General features: G+C 38.9%; 1 protein-coding gene across 3 annotated transcripts in view; it reads right to left on the bottom strand.

Annotated features, from left to right (window-relative positions):
* The window catches only part of RAD51B (RAD51 paralog B), a 567235-nt gene that overhangs the window by 338691 nt on the left and 209439 nt on the right, over positions 1-19105 (bottom strand). The gene's annotated exons all lie outside the window — the stretch shown is intronic.

A 19105-nucleotide genomic window follows, 5' to 3' on the forward strand; every position in this document is an offset into this window, starting at 1 on the left:
CAAGCCACTGATCCTTTCGGGGCTTCAGTTTACTCTTTGCAAAGTGGCAGGGGTGGGCCAAATGATCTCTAAAGCTCTAGAAGTTTATGAAAAATAATGAATTATTTTTAGCTAATTAAATATCCATAGCCCCTTTGAGGTAGGTCATGCTCACATTAAAATTATTCATAAATATTAGAAAAAATAAGTAAGGCACAATGGAAGTATGGGAGACCAGTGTCCACACTCAGTAAATAGAGGCGCTAAGTACTGCAGTAGTTTACCAACCTTAGAACAGGAGCCATAAACCTTTCCTGAAGAAACTACAGACTTTCAAAATTAAGCTTTGTACAACAGGCCAGAGTTTCACATGTTCCATAGGCAAATAAGCATCCAATATGATTTGTAAAATAGTTTGACAAGCCATTTTTTCCCAAGAAAGAAATTTGTATTTGATCATTTTCCCTCTACGGTTGAGGTCGTTGCAAAACACTTCTATCTCCTTCCTTTCCTATCAAACTACAACATGTTTACAAGGGCCAGGTCTAATCCAAGCATGAACGAGGTCATGAGACAAGAGCCTAATCAGGAAGAAAGTCAGCAAGAACTTCCCCCACCCTGTGAAATTTTAACTCCTGTCCAGGCACTCCCTCTCACCCCATACTCCTCTCATAAAACGTGGTATTTATTTATCTTTGATTCTCCTCAAAGGTGCCTGAAGAAGCCTGTCGAGTGAGCTGCCACCTTCCAGATTTAATCGGTTTCCCTGAGTAGTTGGGCAGCTCTAAAGGCAGAAACCAAAAACTCTTCCGCCCGATTGGGTTTTCTCAATACAAGAGCTGGCATAGTCTCACACAAATTTCATCTAAGCGGAACAATAACAATATTAAGTTCCCTCCTATCACAATGGCCCTACTGTTATTTGGTTGGATTGTCACTCCACCTGTCAGCTGCCACCAGAGGAAAACGAATTTGCAAACTGACACAGTTTTCTTAGGAATGTTCTTTCTTTTTTTTCTCTTTGGACTTGACATTTCTGTGGCTCCTATTCTTCAAGGGCATGGGGCTTATTTAAACATAGATTTTTACAACTTAACTGGAAGGGTGCCCTGCTTACACATGGGAAACTGCCACAGAGCAGACTTAATTTATGCACTAAGCAGGTGACAGAGCAAGAATAGCGGTCAAAATTATAATTTCTTGTCTTACTTAGGGAAAAGGGTCTAAGCAAGTTTATCCAGGGTTGTGGACTAGATTGGGGGTCTGGGAAAAGAAAACGGTAGTATCTATATCCAGTTACAGTAAGGGAATTTTATATACATCCACAACTTCGGTCAACTCAAAGACATAAAAACCTAAGACGCTTTCACACATCCTTGACCACCGTGATTAAATATGGAGAGATTGGAGATCTGTCCCCTAAATCAGCATCCTACTGTGTTAGGAGCCTCTAAACAATAAAAATCTATGGATTCGCCTCCCAGAAAAAAGAGTAGGAAGTGACAAGCAGTTGGGGAGGACAAAGGGACTTTCCCATGTTGGGATTTTTCAGTTATTGTTAGTAAACAATAAACAATGCTAATGTTTAACAGTCTTTTCATTGCCATCTCCAAGGCCCCTAGAACTGGGCCTGGTACATAACAGATGTCCAGGAATGTTATCCTCTCTGCCCAGAACCACCCACCCTCCCCCAACACCACCACCATGGCTACATGGCTCTTCTCTCACTTCATTCAGGTCTCTGCTCAAAGGTTTCCTCTTTAAACATGCCTTGCTTGACCATATGCTCTAGGACCTCCTTATTCCTCTTCATTTTCCTTACAACACTTACTATCTAACACTATGTATCTATGTGCTTGCTTTTTAATTGTCTGGTAGGTACTGTTTTTGTTCATTGTAGGATCCCCAGCCTCTCAAACAGTACCTGGCACACAGTAAGGACTCAATAGTTACTGAATGAATAAACAATCAGACTGGATCACAACCTACAGACTTATTCTATTCCATGTTCAGTCAGCCCGCCAATAATTACTGGCTATTCACTAAATGTTGGACACTGTCTGGGAGTAAAGAACTTGTGTTAAGATCAGGCCCCTATGTAAGAAAGTCCCGATAACAGTTTAATAGGGGACATGTCATGACACTTTGCATAAAGGGATATGTGAGCAAGGAAAAAAGGCATCTAACTCAGACCGGTAGCAGTAGTCAAGTTCTCCCAGTGACACTTCAGTTAGGTTCTGCAAAATGAACAACATGTGGGAGGAAATGAAGCACGTAGCCACAAGATGAAACTACATGGTCAGGAGAGAGAAATGGCAGGAGGTAAGACCAGCACGATGCAGGGGACTTAACATGAAGAGCCAAAACTAAACTTAAGCCTGAAAGCTAGAAGGAGCCATTGAAGGTTCTAAGCAGAGGAGTGACAGGATCTGACTGACATCTTAGGACTATCACTCTGACAACATTAGGAGCAGCCAGAAGTGAGGCAGGAAGTCCAGAGAGAAGCAATGAAACTAAGACAATCCATCCCAACATTCATTTGTTCATTTCTTCAAGAATTTGAGTGCCTGCTTAGGCAAGGCTAGGCTCTCGGACCAGGAAAGAGCAATGGGGATGGAAAAAGGCTAGCTTCAAAGCCGTGGAGTAGGTAAAATATAAAGAACGGGGTGACTGATAGGGACGTCTAATATGACAGCCATGTGTGTGGTTCAGGTGACTAGGGGGCAGAGCAGTGCCATTCATCAAAATAAGAAATGAAGTGGGAAATGGGGTGGGGAAAGTGTGGAGGTAACTTTATTTGGGGGGAAAATTATATGGGATGTTTCAGACGATTTGAAGTACTAGTTGAACATTGAATTAGAGATGGCCATGAGGCAATAGGGTATTCATTACCTTCATGAGATCAAGCTGAAAAAAGCATTCTCTTTTATGTAAACTCTCAAAAACTTCTATAATGGCACCGCCCACTGAGATTCCAAATTTCCCTACTCTTATCCTTATGAAAGCAATCAAATGAGTTAAATGTCTTTATGTTTTCATAAAAATTAAATGTATGCCTTTACTAAAAATTGAACGTGGAGAAATACACATTAAAAGACTAATTTTTCAGAAAAATAACCCTATGTTCATACTCAACAATGAAAAGCACCACTGACATTCTACTAATATGTTGATCAAGAGAGAAATCCATAATAAACGATGGAAAATTAGAAGGAGATGAAAGAAAGGAGGAAAACAAATGAGGAAAATGAACATGTATATATGACACTCCTAGCAGGAAGGCGAGTTAACTATCAGGTCAGGAAAGCTTCAGTTGATCTTAAACGCATTATTTGTACATTTATATTCATCACCAGCAAAGGGATATGTTGCAGTTTGTGAAAATACATTCAAAGCAAAGATTTTAAAGATTTAAATTTTAAAGATTAAGAAACATGAGATCAAAGAGGAACATAAACTGGAAAATAATGCTAGGAATAAGATCAGTGCACAAATATATATTGCTTATTCCTCCATGGCCATTAGAGATGGTCTGCAAATTTGGCTCTAACCTTCCTAATAACTAATGTAAAGAAGACAGTATGAACAAGTATAAGATTCATCATAGCCACAAGATTTTTTTAGAAAATGAGTCAGTGCTTCCAAACTTTGAGATCTCTAGGTCCTCTCAAAGATGATGCCATGTAGTATAATAAGTGGCCTTCTCATTAAATACTCATAGAATAGTGAACTTCATCCAATTATTTGCTATAACATCCATCATTGAAGGCCAGTGACTTAACACCACTATTCTATAAATATCATTTCTCAGAAGTAGGTTTTTAAGCAATTGGACAACAGAGAATTTAAAATTCTAATCTCAGGGCACCTGGGTGGCTCAGTCCATTAAGCTTCTGTCTTTGGCTCAGGTCATGATCCCAGGGTCCCTGGATGGAGCCCCACATCAGGCTCCCTAGTGCCCCTGCTTGTGCTTACTCTCTCTCTCCATCTCAAAGAAATAAAAATAAAATCTAAAAAAAAAAAATTTAAAAATTCTAATCTCTAAAAGGAACCTGAACACAGATTTTTTTTTTTTTTTTTTTTTTTTGTGGTGCAACTTAAAAGGACCACATCCTTTAGCAATAGCTACCCTCTGCAAGAACAGAGGGTAGGCTTAAAGTCCTCTTAAAAAATTAAGGAGTCTAATGAAGATGTCACTTTCTATACAAATATGGATTTTGTTGAAGATAGCCCATGAAAAATACAGTGTAGTCAGGAAGGGAAAAAAAAAATGAGCTTTGGAGTTATGTTTGGCTTCAAAACCTAGTTCTGTTACTTATAGCTGTACAGTCCTAGGATAATCATTAAACCTTTTGGAGTCTGTTTCCTTTATCTATAATATGCAGGTTGTAATGAGGAATAAATCAGATTATAAATATAAAGTGTTAGTATAGTGTTGAATATGTGGACATAAGATAAATGAGGGGGTTTGGGGCAGAATACCAACAGAACTAACTATAGCAAAAAACAGTATATGTAATAGTGAGGGGAAGGAAATATGGAATCTGTCTCTGGCAGAGGAAGACTCCTTTATACTGTAACTAATTGAGTTTGGTGCCAAGAGAGTGCCATTTCTACTAATGGGAGTTTATCATATTCCCCAAGAGTGTTGGTTGAAATTAAGTTGAGAACACAGATCTAGACCACGATCTTCTTTGCTCCCTTCAGTTGCATACAATTAGTCAATGTTCAATGTTTTTTATGAATAAGAACCTACACATCAAATGACAAAGGCCAATAAAATAACTCATCCATCTAATTTATAAGTAACCACCCACATATCACTTCTGTATATCATCAAATTTAACATGCAGCCCAGAGCACACATGATAAATGACTTAATTATAAACCTGTACTTGCCAGGGAAAGAGTTTTAATTTAACAAGCAACATAAAAGACAACCAGAGCCTGTTCTCAATAGTAGCTACTCATTTTGTCCTGTGGCAGGTGTACACATGCACTTGAAAAGAAACATCTGCTTTCCTTATTATAGATATCTTCACCTAAGGAAAAAAAAGAGAAGTTCCTGTTTCTCCCATAAAAGCTTTAAAAACCAAAAAGGCACAACCAGATGTAGTTATTTAGGGGCATTTTTCTTCCTTACAGGCATCTTGCTTATGAATCATAACACTTAAAATATTTTATTTGTTTTCCTTCAATTAACCATTTTTTGACTAACCCATTTTCCCGTCACCTCTCCTAAATTATATTCACCTATCCCTGGACTACTGAGTTAATCATACTTCTCAGCCCAGAGTATACTATGACTATCAGTCTGTGGAAGGCCCCTCTCTTGGTTTATTTATTTTAATGGTTTTCCCCCTTTATCTCCAATCCCCATTCTCTCCTACTTCTAAACTATCACTTAATTGTCTGGCATCTATCTTTGGATATGGATTGTTTATCTGAAAAATATGAAGTGTTATTTTGTGTATGCATATGCTTCAAATTTTTCATCAGTGGCAATGTACTATGCATAGCCTTCTCTCCTTTCTCATTAAATCCTCTTTTCAAACTACACCCACGATGCAGCATGGCCTTTTAGTCCATACGAAACTGTTGCATTGTATTACAATGAATCTGTTACCTCAAACAATGCTAATATATCCAAACGTGACATCTAGATGAACTGAAACTTAAATGTAAAGGTGGCTAACAGTGGGGCGCCTGGGTGGCTCAGTCAGTTAAGCGTCGGACTCTTGATTTTGGCTCATGGGTTGATCTCATGGGTTGTGAGATTGAGCCCTGTGTCGGCCTCCGCGTTCAGGGGGAGTCTGCTTGGATAGTCTCTCCTTCTGCCCCTTCCCCTATTCATGCTCTCTCTCTCTCTCAAATAAACAAAATCTTAAAAAAAGAAAAAGGTGGCTAAAAGAAAAATATATCAGATCAGAGAGTAACCCCGGAATCTAAAAGCATAACTTTAAGGTTAAAAAAAAAAAAAAAAAAAAGGAAGAAGGAGAAGAGATATATTTGATGAATTCAAAATTAAGGTCTACATCAACACAAAGTCTTAAGTCACAATAGGACAAAGCCAAATAACTAGTATATAGAGACTAAACCTCACTAATAATCAAAGAAATGCAAATTAAAATGAAATATCTCTTTATACCCATCAGTTTAGAAAAATGAAAAGTCTATACAAACATCAGCAAGGATATGGGGAAGCAGGAGCATTCATCTACTATTGGTGGGACACAGTACAGCCATGTTCTTTTAAAAATTTTTATTTATTTTAGAGAGAGAGAGCACAAACGAGGGGGAGGGACAAAGAGAAAGGGAAAGAGAGAATCCAAAACAGACTCCAAGCTGAGTGCAGAGCCCAATGTGGGACTTGATCCCAGGACCCCGAGATCATGACCTGAGCCGAAATCAAGAATCAGATGATTAACCGAATGAGACACCCAGGCTCCCCCAGAATATGTGTTCTTGATGATCCTGCAATCCTAATCCCGAGCACATACCTCAAGAGTACAAAGATGTTCCTCATACCATTGTCTGTGGTAGCAGGAAGAGGTAAGCCAAACACTCCTTGTTTTATGCAATATAAAATTGTGTAGACCCAGACTATGAAAATATATATCTATTATCTCTATAACCTTCTTAAAGCAAAGATTCTATCATAAATTTTCTGTAAAAAAAAAATGAGAGCATGACTGCAAACTTGAAGCACAAAACAAAAATAACATCTCACATTTGCAAACAGCGTGTTATTTTCCTATAGAACCAAAGGAATCTTGCCTAAATAAATGAATACTCTCTACAAAGGTCCTAAATATCTCATACAGTCTGAGTATTATTTAAATACAATAGCAATGTACTTGGAGACCTTTAAAAATTTAGGACAATTTATTAAAACTGCAAACCTTTCTCTGTTACTTTAACTACAATATGATGGCAAATCAAAGGACAAGAGTTGAGTTTTCTAAGGTTATACTGATCATTTAATGACAAAAGTGTCCTATTCTTATTTTCCTGTGCTGCCTTAAAATAAGTATAGTCCCAGTTCTCAAGAACTATGGATTATAAACGCGGTAAGTTTCACAAAGCACAATGCTATCAGTACTCCGAGTGCTTTAAAGAAAGATGTGATGGGGGCGCCTGGGTGGCCCAGTCGGTTAAGCGTCTGCCTTCAGCTCAAGTCATGATCCCAGGTCCTGGGATATAGTCCCACATCGGGCTCCCTGCTCATTAGGGAGCCTGCTTCTCCCTCTCCCTCTGCTGTTCCCCCTGCTTGCGTGCTCTCTCTCTCTCTCTCTATCTGTCAAATTAAAAAAAAAAAAAAGAACTAAATAAAAAATAAAGAAAGGTTTGATGGACACTGCTCATGTTTGTGTCACACTCAATTACTGAATTAGTTCATGCACAGAGAGAGTTCCCCGGGTGCCTGGGCTTTAAATAAAACAATAATTTGGTCACTCGGGAAAATTAGGAAAAACAACTTGAAATATAAATATGCAACTCAGTTTTTGATAGTATCTCTACTTTTCATGTGCTTTCCCAAATATTAGATGCAAATCTGAAATGATATCACCTGGGGCATAAAAGCCCACAAGTAACTGCTGACACCTCTCATGAGAAACCACCACCCTGAAGTGTGCTTTAAATACAACGGTCCTTGCCCAGAGCTTGCTTTTTCACACACACAGGAACACTGACCTGACGCAGAAGCTACCGAAAGCACTACATTCAGAGGAGGGAAAAGAGCTGGGAGTGAGACCGGTTCTCGGCAAGGATGGCAATCCGAGAGGCCCAAGCAGATTGGGACGGATGGCTTTGTTCCATCCAAAAGTCATCTGAAGCCCAGGATCATTTTTACGGTAGGGTATTGAGTTCTGAGATCTCCGATACACCCCCAGGGAACCAGCAAAATCTACTCTCCGCACTGTGCCAGCCCCCTGCCAGCTCGCTAATGAAGATGAAGAACTGCGAGTGCACCCAAATAAAACACAGGGAAAGGCGAAAAAGGACTCCGCGCTGGGTCCATTCCTTTTATTCCAAGAGCAACCTTTTCTGCACTTAGGGACTAATGAGTCATGAACAAGAGGTGGGAACAAATCCCACGGTGCGTTACCAGGAGGGACAACACCATCCGCCTTTGTGTTCAGTAGCTGGTTCAGTTTTCAGAGCGTTTCCCAGCAAGGACCAAAAGCAAATAGAACAAAGGAAACGGAGCAGATACTTGAACTGTCTCCATTAATACTCCAGGGAACTGGGTGCTTCAGCGTTGAAATGATGGTGCAGGTGGGGAGGAATACATAGGTAAAGGGGCTCAGGGAATCAAACAAAGATGACTTGTGCTCGCTTCAGCAGCACATATACAAACAAAGATGACTTTATCTGAAAGGTTCATAAAAACTTTTCTTTCTCTGTAGTTGTTATTTTAAACAACCTTATCTTTTCTAAGGGACATGACCTCTGATTCCTCAGCAGACTTTTAAAAGGAAAACAGAAATAAAGCTTGAGGTATTTTATTTTTTCCATCCTTACCACTTAATTAAGAAGGGCCTTTACACTGTTCGAGGTTTTAATTGCCTTCTCCAGGGGTGCCTGGGTGGCTCAGTCGTTAAGCGTCTGCCTTCCGCTCAGGTCATGATCCCAGGGTCCTGGGATCGAGCCCCACATAGGGCTCCCTGCTCAGCAGGGAGCCTGCTTCTCCCTCTCCTGCTCCCCCTGCTTATGTTCCGTCTCCCACTGTGTCTCTCTCTGTCAAATAAATAAATAAAATCTTAATTGCCTTCTCCCCCTCCCCAGCCTCCTCCTCCAGTTAGGCCCACAGAGTACCTAAGCCAGAGCCAAACACATACTGAAGCTTCTCTCAAAGAGGGAAAAACACCAGCACAATTATCCTAGACACCACCTCTCCCTTCCTCCTCTGCCCCGACTCTCCCCTCCCTCAACAAGCACACATCTACAGCATTGCTGGTACACAAAAAGATTTCCTGGCATGACTGAAAGCACCAAATGCTGCAACAGGAGAAAGTTCCCAATAATCTGCAGAAAAGGAAGACGGGGGAAAAGAAGTTATTAAACAGAAGAAAAAAAAAAAAAAGATTGGAGAGAAGCTAAATCTGTAAAAAAGTAACATCTTCTAACTAAATTACATTAATGGAAAATAACTGGGATCCAGTAAAATTTGATTTGCTTCCTTATACCTTAAAAATCTAGAATTTTACCTCTTTTCTTGTTATTTACTATGATGACATGTAGGCCAACAGAAGATGTTTTTAGCTGACCCAGAATTATCACAAGACTTCTGTGACTACCAAAACTTACACTGTGGACATCACCATTAATCTCTCATCAAAGAATGAGATCCATCACCATGGAGGAAAAAAAATCCTCAATTTTGATTAGGTATTCTAAAATTAATTCAGAGTATGCGTGTTAAGGGTCTTATAATAGGAAATAATAAATTATTTATTTATATAAATAAAAATCAGCTCCTATTTATTAATACCAATAATGTGCTGGCATATATGCATGACCTCTAATCTTTGTAACCATGATGCAAGTTAGATATTACCAGGTATTCGCATGAGGATATTAAACACTAAATGACGTGCTCAAGGCCACATAAACTTAGTCAGTGATGGAGCCAGGATTTGAATCTACTTTTTTTCTGGCTCCAAAGACTATACTCTATTAAGCCACAGAAGAAAGTGAACTATAATCAATCCTTTAACATTTGAACAGTAAAATTTAAGCTTAATACTATGATAACACTGAGTTTTCTATAACCAACAATCATCATATAGATCAGTAATAATGAAGAGTCATAATGAGAATGGCATAGTTGCTAATTAAAGTAGATTAACTATAGGTGACCTCCAGGTTGTACTTCAACACCTGTGTAAGTTTCCAGAGGGTCCAGAACACCCTGATACTCTGATTATTTAGACTAGAATTGGATGCCAAACCCTAACCTAACCCATAGTTTCAGAGTCCTATTTTAGTATATGTCTGCTACCCACAATAAAGAGAGTCATCAAATGAATGCACTGCAGCCTCTAGGGATCAATGGCCCTTTAGGAATTCAAAATGGTACGGATTTTGCCAGAGGTCTCTTAGTGTCTCTGTCACTCTGAATCTTCAGGAAGCCCCAGTAGAATTCCCTGGAAGACTGGAAACTAATCGCAGCAGAATATGGACCTTCTCTATCATTAAAAATATCCCTCCAGTTTGAAGGATACTCCTATCTAAGATCAGTCCTTCTCCCTGTGCTCTAGACTCAACCCATCTCAAGGTGCTCCTATCCCCAGGTTCTCCTCTCCTATACCAACCTTTATGTCTCCATTGTCTCCTTCTTATCTGCATTTATGCTCAAGCCCTCATGCCCTCTCCCAGCCCATACCTCCTTCACATACTATCTTCAGTCTATTCTCTTCCTTATAGCAAAATATATCAAAGCATGACCTGCACTTGTTCCATCCACTCACCTCCCACTTAGTCCTTAACCAAATTTATTGAACTCCTGCAACCAACAGTCTACCAAAAAAGGTTCTCAAAAAGTCAACAATGCTTTCTAGTTGCAAAATCCAAAGTCATCTTACCAGTCTTTCTCTTACTTGACATTTTAGTTGAATTCAAAACCATTAAATACTCCCTTCCTTTAAAATTCTCTCTTCTCAGGCGCCTGGGTGGCTCAGTCATTAAGCAGCTGCCTTCGGCTCAGGACATGATCGGTATTGAGCCCCACATCAGGCTCCCTGCTTCGTGGGAAGCCTGCTTCTCCCTCTCCCACTCCCCCTGCTTGTGTTCCCTCTCTCACTGTCTCTCTCTCTCTCTGTGTCAAATAAATAAATAAAATCTTTAAAAATAAATAATTAATAAAATAAATAAAAATTCTCTCTTCCCTTGGTTTCCGTATAACATACACTCCTGATTTTCCTCAAACTTCTGCAGTCCCTCCTCTTCAGTTCCCTGAATATACTTCCCAGTATGTTGCTATGCTAGGCCCTCTTCTCCCTATAGGGATTCTTCCTAGACAATTTCACCTGCTTCCTTGGTTTCAGTCAAGCCAACTATTTCCTGAAGAATACCAAATCTATACATCCAGCCTAAACCGGTCTCTATCCCTAGAAATGTAGACACCATCTGAAGAACAGGATATAACAAGGAACAAAACAGATATAATCCCTGCAATTCCCAAATTTATTGTCTAGCTCATCCTCTTGGGTATCTCAGAAGCACCTCCAAAAATATGCATCCAAGAATACTATATCCAGCTAGGCTGTCACTGAAAATAGAAGGAGAGATAAAAAACCTTCCAGGACAAACAAAAACTAAAGGAATTTACAAACACGAAACCAGCCCTAGAAGAAATATTGAAAGGGATCCTCTAAGTATAAAGAGAGAGCCTAAAAGTAACATAGACCAGAAAGGAACACAGACAATATACAGTAACACTCACCTTACAGGCAATACAATGGCACTGAATTCATATCTTTCAGTAGTTACCCTGAATGTAAATGGGCTAAATGCCCCAATCAAAAGACACAGGGTATCAGATTGGATTAAAAAAAACAAGACCCATCGATATGCTGTCTGCAAGAGACTCATTTTAGACCCAAAGACACCCCCAGATTGAAAGTGCGGAGGTGGAAAACAATTTACCATACTAATGGACATCAAAAGAAAGCTGGGGTGGCAATCCTTGTATCAGACAAATTAGATTTTTAAACCAAAGACTATAATAAGAGATGAGGAAGGACACTGTATCCAACTTAAAGGGTCTATCCAACAAGAAGATCTAACAGTTGTAAATATCTACGCCCCTACCATGGGAGCAGCCAATTATATAAGGCAATTAATAACAAAAGCAAAGAAACACATTGACAACAATACAATAATAGTGGGGGACTTTAACACCCCCCTCACTGAAATGGACAGATCATCCAAGCAAAAGATCAACAAGGAAATAAAGACTTTAAATGACACACGGGACCAAATGGACTTCACAGATATATTCAGAACATTCCATCCCAAAGCAACGGAATACACATTCTTCTCTAGTGCCCATGGGACATTCTCCAGAATAGATCACATCCTAGGTCACAAATCAGGTCTCAACTGGTACCAAAAGACTGGGATCATTCCCTGCATATTTTCAGACCACAATGCTTTGAAACTAGAACTCAATCACAAGAGGAAAGTTGGAAAGAACTCAAATACATGGAGTAGAATATTCATTCTACTAAAGAATGAATGGGTCAACCAGGAAATTAAAGAAGAATTTTAAAAATTCATAGAAACAAATGAAAATGAAAACACAACTGTTCAAAATCTTTGGGATGCAGCAAAGGCAGAGCTAAGTGGAAAGTATATAGCAATACAAGCCTTTCTCAAGAAACAAGAAAGGTCTCAAATACACAATCTAACCCTACACCTAAAGGAGCTGGAGAAAGAACAGCAAATAAAGCCTAAACCCAGCAGGAGAAGAGAAATAATAAAGATCAGAGCAGAAATCAATGAAATAGAAACCAAAAGAACAGCAGAACAGATCAACGAAATGAGGAGCTGGTTCCTTGAAAGAATTAACAAGATTGATAAACCCCTGGCCAGACTTATCAAAAAGAAAAGAGAAATGACCCAAATAAATAAAATCATGAATGGAAGAGGAGAGATCACAACCAACACCAAAAAAATACAAACAATTATAAGAACATATTATGAGCAACTATATGCCAGCAAATTAGATAATCTGGAAGAAATGGATGCATTCCTAGAGATGTATCAACTACCAAAACTGAACCAGGAAGAAATAGAAAACCTGAACAGACCTATAACCACTAAGGAAATTGAAGCAGTCATCAAAAATCTCCCAACAAACAAAAGCCCAGGGCCAGAGGGCTTCCCAGGGGAGTTCTACCAAACATTTAAAGAAGAATTAATACCCATTCTTCTGAAACTGTTCCAAAAAATAGAAATGGAAGGAAAACTTCCAAACTTGTTTTATGAGGCCACCATTACCTTGATCCCCAAACCAGACAAAGACCCCATCAAAAAGGAGAATTACAGACCAATATCCTTGATGAACACAAATGCAAAAATTCTCACCAAAATACTAGCTAATAGGATCCAACAGTACATTAAAAGGATTATTCATCACGACCAAGTGGGATTTATCCCTGGGCTGCAAGGTTGGTTCAACATCCGCAAATCAATCAACGTGATACAATACATTAATAAAAGAAAGAACAAGAACCATATGATCTTCTCAATAGATGCAGAAAAAGCATTTGACAAAGTACAGCATCCTTTCTTGATCAAAACTCTTCAGAGTATAGGGATAGAGGGTACATACCTCAATATCATAAAAGCCATCTATGAAAACCCCAGAGCAAATATCATTCTCAATGGGAAAAAACTGTGAGCTTTCCCCCTAAGGTCAGGAACATGGCAGGGATGTCCACTATCACCACTGCTATTCAACATAGTATTAGAAGTCCTAGCCACAGCAATCAGACAACAAAAAGAAATCAAAGGCATCCGAATCGGCAAAGAAGAAGTCAAACTCTCACTCTTTGCAGATGATATGATACTTCACGTGGAAAACCCAAAAGACTCAACCACAAAACTGCTAGAACTTATACAGGAATTCAGTAAAGTGGCAGGATATAAAATCAATGCACAGAAATCAGTGGCATTCCTATACACCAACAACAAGACAGAAGAGAGAGAAATTAAGGAGTCGATCCCATTTACAATTGCACCCAAAACCATAAGATACCTAGGAATAAATCCAACCAAAGAGGCAAAGGATCTGTACTCAGAAAACTATAAAATACTCATGAAAGAAACTGAGGAAGACACCAAGAAATGGAAAAACGTTCCATGCTCATGGATTGGAAGAACAAATATTGTGAAGATATCAGTGCTACCTAGAGCAATCTACACATTTAATGCAATCCCTATCAAAATACCATCCACTTTTTTCAAAGAAATGGAACAAATAATCTTAAAAATTTGTATGGAACCAGAAAAGACCCCAAATAGCCAGAGAAATATTGAAAAAGAAAAGGAAAGCTGGTGGCATCACAATTCTGGACTTCAAGCCCTATTACAAAGCTGTCATCATCAAGACAGTATGGTACTGGCACAAAAACAGACACATAGATCAATGGAACAGAATAGAGAGCCCAGAAATGGATCCTCAACTCTATGGTCAACTAGTCTTTGACAAAGCAGGAAAGAATGTCCAATGGAAAAAAGTCTCTTCAACAAATTGTTTTGGGAAAATTGGACGGCCACATGCAGAAGAATGAAACTGGACCATTTCCTTACACCACACACAAAAATAGACTCAAAATGGTTGAGAGACCTAAATGTGAGACAGGAGTCCATCAACATCCTAAAGGAGAACACAGGCAGCAATCTCTTTGACCTCAGCTGCAGCAACTTCTTCCTAGACACATGGCCAAAGGCAAGGGAAGCAAGGGCCAAAATGAACTATTGGGACTTCATTAAGATAAGAAGCTTTTTTGCACAGCAAAAGAAACAGTCAACAAAACTAAAAGGCAACCCACAAAATGGGAGAAGGTATTTGCAAATGACATATCAGATAAAGGGCTAGTATCCAAAATCTATAAAGAACTTATCAAACTCAACGCCCAAAGAACAAATGATCCAATCAAGAAATGGGCAGAAGACATGAACAGACATTTTTCCAAAGAAGACATCCAAATGGCCAACAGATACATGAAAAAGTGCTCAACATCGCTCGGCATCAGGGAAATCTAAATCAGAACCTCAATGAGATACCACCTCACACCAGTCAGAATGGCTGAAATTAAAAGTCAGGAAACGACAGATGTTGGCGGAGATGCAGAGAAAGGGGAACCCTCCTACACTGCTGGTGGGAATGCAAGCTGGTGCAGCCACTCTGGAAAACAGTATGGAGATTCTTCAAAAAGTTGAAAACAGAGCTACCCTATGACCCAGCAATTGCACTACTGGGTATGTACCCCAAAGATACAAATGTAGGGATCCGAAGGGGTATGTGCATCCCGATGTTTATAGCAGCAACGTCCGCAACAGCTAAACCATGGAAAGAGTCAAGATATCCATCGACAGATGAACGGATGAAGATGGATGAAGAAGATGTGGTGTGTATGTGTGTGTGTGTGTGTGTGTGTATACACACACACACACACACAATGGAATCTTATGCAGCCATCAAATGGAATGAAATCTTGCCATTTGCAACGACGTGGATGGAACTGGAGGGTATTATGCTGAGCCAAATAAGTCAATCAGAGAAAGACATGTATCATATGATCTCACTGATATGAGGAATTCTTAGTCTCAGGAAACAAAATGAGGGTTGCTGGAGTGATGGGGGGTGGGAGGGATGGGGTGGCTGGGTGATAGACATTGGGGAGGGTATGTGCTATGGTGAGAGCTGTGAATTGTGTAAGACTGTTGAATCACAGACCTGTACCTCTGAAACAAATAATACATTATATGTTAAAAAAAAAAAAAATGAAGGGGGGGAAATCAGAGGGGGAGATGAACCATGAGAGACTATGGACTCTGAGAAACAAACTGAGAGCTCTAGAGGGGAGGCAGGTGGGGGGATGGGTTAGCCTGGTGATGAGTATTAAAGAGGGCACGTACTGAATGGAGCACTGGGTATTATACACAAACAATGACTCATGGAACACTACATCAAAAACTAATGATGTGGGGCGCCTGGGTGGCTCAGTCAGTTAAGTGGCTGCCTTCGGCTCAGGTCATAATCCCAGGGTCCTGGGATCGAGTCCCGCATCAGGCTCCCTGCTCGGCAGGGGGCCTGCTTCTCCCTCTCCCTGCCTATCTGCCTACTTGCTCTCTCTCTGTATCTCTCTGCCAAATAAATAAATAAAATCTTTAAAAAAAAAACTAATGATGTATTGTGATTAACATAACATAATAAAATAAAATAAAAATAAATCTAAAAGAAAAACCACTCTATGGCAACTTTTTTCTCAATAACTTTCTCTTCAAATCATTATAGGACTTGAAATGAAAGAGGCAGCATTAAGGTTTAATTAATGACTCCTGATAAAAACTTACTTTCCTTAATTATGAATAAGGGGGAAAATTAGATGTTTTTGTCTAATTTATTTATCAGTAGGAAATACATATAAATACAGAAGTTTTGACATAGGTGGTTCCATCTTTAAATGCCAGAAAATAAGATTCTGCCCTAGCTCCTCTCTTTCTAAATAACACCTTGTATCATTTAATGATGTGACTGTGTGACCTGGACACATGTCCCAAGGCCACAGCTAAAAGAAATTTGAGAATTGCTCTTCCAAGCTAGGACCACAGCTCTAACCACACATTCTAGGAGTAGGCTCAAGAAGCATTTGACTCTTTGGCCACCTTCTGACAGAAGAGAAAAAATTAAATTAAAACACCCTCAGTATCAGTTATGCCAACTCAAACCCTATGATCTTTGGAACACTCTCTTTAGTACTCAAACAGCACTAAACAATTACATCCTTTATTTTTTTTATTTTTTACTTTTTTCTTTAACAATTACATCTTTTAGGTATCTCATTATAGGACAAAAATTTTTAAGTTCTGTAAGAGCCATATTAAAGTAATAGAGACTTTGGTAACTCCTGACTTTAAAAGCTACCAGGACAAGGTAATTTTTTAAGGTCATGTTAGTGCTAAAGACCTTTGGGCTTCAACTAAGTACTTGTTCTCACTGGACTTCATAAATCATATCAGGGCCAGGTTTTCTGCACAGCCTTATAAATGGTTAGGCATTACTTTGGCTCTGACCTTCAGCAAAATTCTATCAATGAACAGTTTGTGTCTACATTTCAATGTCCTCTTTTTTCCTCTTAAGTTGACATTTAAATGTTAATAGTTTATCTGTAATTAATGGTGACACCAGATATTGACTACTAAACTATTTTTCTTTTCTCAATCAATATCAGACCAACTACACACACACACATACGTGTGTGTGTGTATGTATGTGTATATATATATAATATATATACTATATATGTATATATAATATATATATCATATGTGTATATATAATATATATATGTTAAGCCTTGTGGTAAAACATCTGTTCTTCAGCTGAGAAACTTGATTTTTTAATGCTCTTAAAGCGACCACCAAATTCAACCCTCAGTGATGGCATTATCTCATAAATGATCACTTAGGTTAAAAGAAAAGAAGGTATCTGAGTAGACCAGAGAGAGATTTTCAAAAAAAGGCTGAAACACTGACCTTGAGCTATCTGCACTTCCAACTGGGGACACTCCTTTTGGTATCCCCTTCAATGGTCTGGGGCCTAGGTTTTGATGGACACTCAAAACAAATGCAGATATTCAAACATCTGCTCATATCTGAAAAGTATCTTGAGTACTCAAGTGCATTATGGAATGTGATTAACATCCTTTGATTTTGAAAATTCCCAGAAAAGGAAAAGAATGTAAATAAAAGAATGGAATATATATACAATCGGACATTAGGGAATCAGAAGTATGGACAGAAAATATACAAATAAGATTAAGTTAATACATCTGGAGAAGGAAACACTAGTCCATTCATAAATTCTCTATAAAGTAAATGGGAAGCAACTGTTTCTATTCTCACTTTGCAAATAGGAAAATTAAGGCATGAAACAGAAAAGTAACAATGTGGGGGGAAGTTTACAGGTTTACAAAAGTAATGATTGAGTAAGAACACTAAGGCTAGTCTCTTGATGTCATAATTTACTGTTCTAATCTTTCCTTATCACAAAAGGACCTCATTTGTTCTTCCTACCTGTTCTTCAGGAAATCTGTGAACTACCTAGTAACCACCATACTATATAATTATCATTTTCATGCATACAGAATATAATTTTAGGCAGGTGTGAAAGATGGGGGAGAAAGGGGAAAAAGACACGGCCTTTGATTTCCAAGAGATATGTGTGTGTGTGTGTTGGGGGCGGGGGGGAGGAGTGAGGGAGGGAACATACTGGAAATCTTTTTGGAAACAGATAGGAATGAATAAAATTTGTCTTAAAATAGGTGGCATAGATGAAGTCCAATATCCTATAGAGTGAGAAAAAATACACTTTAAAAAATTTTTGTCTTTTATCTTTTAATGTTTTTTAGTTCACATGACATTGGGTGCAACAGCAATGAAAAATCAACTACAATATTTAGATTTCATTGAGATAGGCAGGCTCATTCTAATTCTAAAATATTAGCTTATACTGCTAGTGATACACGTTACAACTAATAATGAAGGGAAAACTACATACTATGGTATCCTCTGCTTGCTCAAACATATCAGAGTTTAGGCAGAAGTAAATGCTAAATACTGCTCTCAAGTAGAGCTTAAGAGCTCTGTGGGATTGATGTACACTTTTTTAAAAAGATTTTATTTATTTATTTGACAGAGAGAGAGACAGCGAGAGAGGGAACACAAGCAGTGGGAGTGGGAGAGGGAGAAGCAGGCTTCCCGCTGAGCAGGGAGCCCGATGCAGGGCTCAATCCCAGGACCCTGGGATCATGACCTGAGCCGAAGACAGATGCTTAACCAACTGAGCCACCCAGGTGCCCCTTGATGAACATTTTTTTAAAAGGCCACAAATATTATGAAAGTCAATGGAACCATAAGTTTCTAAGCAGAATGTGACTACAATTTAAGCATAATTGTGAAGACCACATGAAACTTTAAAAGTAGGGTGAGTAATAATTTGCCTGCACAAGTTCTGATTGAACATGCATCCCAAGTGCTCCTTTCCTGAAATCACACTGACAGAGTGGAAAGTTAATATGTGAACAATGGAAAACAACTGAATTAAAATGCATACTGGACTCTAAAAAAGAAAATTATAATTTTGGAAAAAATAGGCTCTGAGAAATACCCATGGCAAAGTTGGTTAGGTCCTAAGACCATAAAGATTCCAAAAGCAAGAAAGTATAGTATGTTAACTCCTTTCCAGAAAGAAAATTTGGATAGCCATTTAAAATAAATCCAGGATTTTAGGGGCGCCTGGGTGGCTCAGTTGGTTAAGCGACTGCCTTCGGCTCAGGTCATGATCCTGGAGTCCCGGGATCGAGTCCCGCATTGGGCTCCCTGCTCA

This window comes from Eumetopias jubatus, unplaced genomic scaffold, assembly GCF_037043125.1.
Source record: "Eumetopias jubatus isolate StellerSeaLion01/CBP00866 unplaced genomic scaffold, mEumJub1_p1.0 scaffold_7, whole genome shotgun sequence".
NCBI classification, from domain to species: domain Eukaryota; kingdom Metazoa; phylum Chordata; class Mammalia; order Carnivora; family Otariidae; genus Eumetopias; species Eumetopias jubatus.